Source organism: Cebus imitator, unplaced genomic scaffold (assembly GCF_001604975.1).
Source record: "Cebus imitator isolate Cc_AM_T3 unplaced genomic scaffold, Cebus_imitator-1.0 Scaffold367, whole genome shotgun sequence".
NCBI lineage: Eukaryota > Metazoa > Chordata > Mammalia > Primates > Cebidae > Cebus > Cebus imitator.
In genome coordinates, this window is record NW_016107682.1 from 2,191,458 (window position 1) to 2,196,475 (window position 5,018).

The 5,018-nt window shown below is 40.0% G+C and overlaps 1 long non-coding RNA gene across 1 annotated transcript; it reads right to left on the bottom strand.

The window, feature by feature from the left end:
* Positions 1-12: 12 nt before the first annotated feature.
* Positions 13-262, bottom strand: LOC108288167. Its single transcript, XR_001818628.2, has 2 exons — positions 173-262; positions 13-91 (listed from the first exon to the last, which is right to left on the bottom strand). It is a non-coding gene; the product is annotated as an uncharacterized LOC108288167 (long non-coding RNA).
* Positions 263-5,018: the final 4,756 nt, after the last annotated feature.

Here is a 5,018-nt window from a genome sequence, read left to right on the forward strand (position 1 = left end):
CCTTATAGGTTGTATTAGAGCCTTGTACTTTCATTTGCCCCCATGATAAGGAAGCAATTTCAGGGGAAGTCATAAGGAACTTCACTGAAATCTGACTGGTGTCTGGTGAGGGCTTCCTCCTTAAGTTGGTGATGACTGCCATCTCTCTGTGTCTTCACATGGCCTCTCCCACCACCCTGCCTCCTCGAAGTTGGGTTCTCAAACGGCTCGGTGCTTCCCCGACACTTCGGCTCCCAGCGTGGCTCCTGGCTCGGCACCCCTCAATACATTATATTTCTTTCCAATAGGGTGCTTTTGCTCTGCAGAGGGGTTCACAAATGTGATTTGTACTTTAAAAGTCTTATTTAAGACCCTTATTTTTACAAGAGTCACAGGTGATTTCTTAAGATGTCTGGAAAACACTGATACAGATAGAGACTGAAACAAATGGAAGTTTTACCTAAACAAGAATGCTCAACTTGAGTTAAATAGAGCGATTTTAAGACCATGTACTACTTTTGTTTCATTTATATCACCCCATAAGATTTGACGAATGGAAGATACTTCAGTTTTGCTTGTTAAAGAACAGCAATAGGCCAGGCATGGTGGCTCACACCTGTAATGCCAGCACTTTGGGAGGCTGAGGCAGGCAGATCACTAGAGTTTAGGAGTTTGAGACAAACCTGGGCAATATGGTGAAACCTCATCTCTACTAAAAATACAAAAATTAGCTGGGTATGGTGGTGCACAACTGTAATCTCAGCTACTCAGGAGGCTGAGGCAAAAGAATCACTTGAACCTGGGCAGTGGAGGTTGCAGTGAGCTGAGATTGTGCCACTGCGCTCCAGCCTAGGAGACACAGCAAGGCTCCGTCTCAAAAAAACAATACAAAACAGAAATAAAGTTGTTTTAGGAATATCAAGGGACTAAAATAATCAGAGAAATAATTTTTAAATGGCAGTGAAGTAATAACTTTAATAAATTCAAGACATTTGGAAAACAGTCAATATTTCTTATTTATTTATTTGAGACTATCATTCAAGCTTGAGGGCAGGGGCACAATGTTGGCTCACTGCAACCTCTGCCTCCCAGGTTCAAGCTATTCTCCCACCTCAGCCTTCCAAGTAGCTGGGATTACAGACATACAGCACCATGCCCGGCTAATTTTTTTTTTTATTTTTAGTACAGATGGGGTTTCACCATTTTGCCAGGCTGTTCTTGAACTCCTGACCTCAAGTGATCTGCCCACCTTGGCCTCCCAAAGTGCTGGTATTACAAGTGTGAACCACCATGCCTGGTCACTTTTATTTTAACATTGCAAGTTGTTTTATTTACTTATGTTTCCATTTCATTTGCTGATAAAATTAATAAAAATTATTTTTTTTTAAATGGAAGCTGAAAAATTTAAATGTTATTTTTTCTTTAAAAATGTTTTTACTTCTATTAAATTGGTAGATGTTCACTTTAAGAATTCAAATCATATAGAAAAATACAAAAAGAGAAACTATTCAAGCACTTACCATCTTAATAAACATCTTTCTGGATATTGCTATTTAAAAAACATATAAACTGTCAAAATACAAAATTACAACAAATTTAGATAAAGATCTTAATTGGCTTTTATTTGTGGTTCCAAATAGGACAACACCTCATTCTATAAAATCCAATAAACTGAGCAGAGGAGGTGGCTTTGTTAATGGAAAGAGCTGAGGAAAGCAGAAACAGAAAACAAAAAGCAGATTGGTCATTTCAAAGTTACTTTCCTTATAAAGGTAAAGCAGAGGGCACTTCCTTATCATGCTGGTTAAAAGTGGCCTGTCTGGGGATTTGGTGATTATCTATCTCCTGAGCTTTTCAAAGATCAGATACAGATCTTGGTTCTGGCTTGGTGGCATCATGGAACATCAGCGTGAGTAACTCCATTTTGGTTTCATCTGCTGGGGCTAGTGCAGCTCAGCTGAAACCAGTGGTCTTGGCGGGCACTGTGGCTCACAATTATAATCCCAACACTTCCTGATGTCGAAGAGGGAGGATTGCTTTGAGCCAAGCAGTTTGAGATCAACCTGGGCAACATAGGGAGAGCCTGTCTCTACAAAATTAAAAAAAAAAGAAAATTAGCCAGGTTGAGGTGGGTCCCATGAAGTTGAGGCTGCAGTGAGCTGTGGTTGTGCCACTGCACTCCAACTTGGGCAACAGAGCAAGACCCTGTCTCAAATAAATAAGTAAATAAACCAATGGTCTATACATTTTATGTATTTTTAAATCTGTTTTTTATTTAAATTTTTTGTAGAGACAAGGTCTCACTATGTTGCCCAGGCTAGCCTCAAACTCCTGGCCTTGTGCAATCCTTCTGCCTTGGCCTCCCAAAGTGCTGGGATTACAGGAATGAGCCACTGCACTGGCATCCTATAAATTTTATTTTACAGTATATAGTTTTACATAAATGGAATCATACTGTTCTAAAATCAGTTAAAAAAAAAAAAAACTTAATGTAAAAGTTTATTTTTTGGCTGGGCATGGTGGCTCACACCTGTAATTCCAGCACTTTGGGAGGCCGAGGTGGAAGGATTACCTGAGGGTAGGAGTTTGAGACCAGCCTGGCCAACACAGTGAAAACCTGTTTCTACTGAAAATATAAAAATTAGCCAGTTGTGGTGGCGGGCACCTGTAATCCCAGCTACTCAGGAGGCTGAGGCAGGAGAATCATTTGAACCCAGGAGGCTGAGGTTGCAGTGAGCCGAGGAACTGAGATCACATCACTGCACTCCAGTCTGGGTGACAGAGTGAGACTCTTGTCTTAAAAAAAAAAAAAAAAAGTATATTTTCAGTGGTCCTAAAGAAAGATCTACACAAAAACTTCTAATGGCCCTTTGGTATTTCATTCTACCATACCAAAATTTACTCTGCACTTCTGCTTCCTCAGCTGTAAAATAGTAGTGTAATCCATGTAAAGCACTTACGACAGTGCCTGGCACATACTAAACACTCAACACATATTAGCTGCTATTATTATAGATTATGTTGTTTTCCAATTTTTTTATTATTAAAAAGCAATACTGTGATAAGCATCTTGTACTAAGATTTTTTTTCTATTTGTTATTTTAAAAGGGGTATTTTCCATAAATTCTTTTTAAAAATTACCTACTTCAGCTGGGTGTGGTGGCTCATGCCTGTAATCCCAGCACTTTGGGAAGGTGAGGAGGGAGCATCATTTGCTCCCAGGAGTTCAAGACCAGCCTGGGCAACATAGCAAAACCCCGTCCCTACAAAAAATATAAGAACTAACTGGGCACAGTTGCACATGTCTGTAATCCCAGTTACTTGTGAGGCGGAGGTGAAAGGAGCACTTGAACCTTGGAGGCTGAGGCTTCAGTGAGCTGTAATAGTGCCACAGCACTCCAGCATGTAGTCCAAGCCTCTTTGATACAAGGGGCACCTCCCAGCAAAATTTCCCCAGCCTTATGCTTAATATTGGATGTTACATTCTGCCATCCTGAAGAAGCAGCTAAATCCATGATCACCCACTCCCCCTCCTGCTCCAAAGCCTATTGTATCTCCCTGAACCCTCACAGAGAATAGAAGTGTGAAGGGTTGATGTAAAAATGCAGTTTTATCAGTAATGATTTAAAAAAATAGTTTAAATTAAAAAAAAATTACCTGATTCTATTTGACCATTAATCTTTTGTAAAACAGATAGTCCTTGATAATAGTACTACAAAGCCAGTTTTTATTATTCAATGATCAGTCAATAACAGATCTATAAAATTATACCTCCAGTTGTATAAAGCAATATTTTCAGGAAGCCTAGAAATAATTTTAGGTCTTTTTAAAATAAAGGAGTTTTCCCAGCACTTTATGAGGCCGAGGCAGGCAGATCACGAGGTCAGAAGATCGACACCATCCTGGATAACATGGTGAAACCATATCTCTACTAAAAACACAAAAAATTAGTCAGGCGTGGTAGCATGTGCCTGTAGTCCCCAATACTTGGGAGGCCGAGGCAGGATAATTGCTTGAACCCAGGCAGCAAAGGTTGCAGTGAGCTGAGGTTGTGCCACTCCACTCCAGCCTGGGCAACAGAGTGAGACTCTGTCTCAAAATAAATAAATAATAAATAAATAAATGGAAGTGTTCAAAATAAATAAATAAATAAATAAAGGAGTTTATATTGCTCTGACTTTGCATTTCTAGCTTAACAGAAAACTTGCTGTGTAATTTATTAAAATGATTTGATCATTTAAGATGCTCCCAATCCTAAATCATGTTATTATCATTTTGGGAGCCAAAAACTCACAAGATCAATGCCTAGTATTGTGAGACTAACACCTCAGATTCCCTGTCCAAACTTATCTTACCCTGATAATATTACTGTGCTTGAATTGCCTTTCTAATGCACGTCATTCTTTGAGCATATTTTTTTGGTCTGTTTTAAAAGGGCAAGAAAATACCAGTCTGAGGCATATCTATGACGGTTGGGAAACAAAAGCATCCATTGGTGAAAGATTCAAGAGACAGAGGAGAGACTGAGAGCCTGTTCTTTGTGACTGATCCACTGAATCTGGCATTGTTGCTGGCTGAGGCACAGATAAATCTTAGGTCCAAGCCTCTTTGATACAGGGGGCACCTCCCAGCAAAAGTTCCCCAGCCTGATGCTTAAAACTGGATATTATACTCTACCATCCCAAAGAAGCTGCTAAATCCATGATCACCCACTCCATCTCCTGCTCCAAAGCTTATCATGCCTCACTGCACCCTCAGAGAGAATGGAAGTGTGAAGGGTTGGTGTGAAAATGGAGTTTTATCAGTAACGATTTAAAGGTCAGGTGAAACCAGGTGAAGAGATGAATATATATATATTTTTCCCATTTATTTATTTTATTGCATTTTAGATTTTGGGGTACATGTGAAGAACATGCAAAATTGCTGCATATGTACACACGTGGCAGTGTGATTTGCTGCCTTCCTCCCCATCACCTACATCTGGCATTTCTCCCCTTGCTATCTCTCCGCAGCTCCCCACCCCCCACCATCCCTCCCCT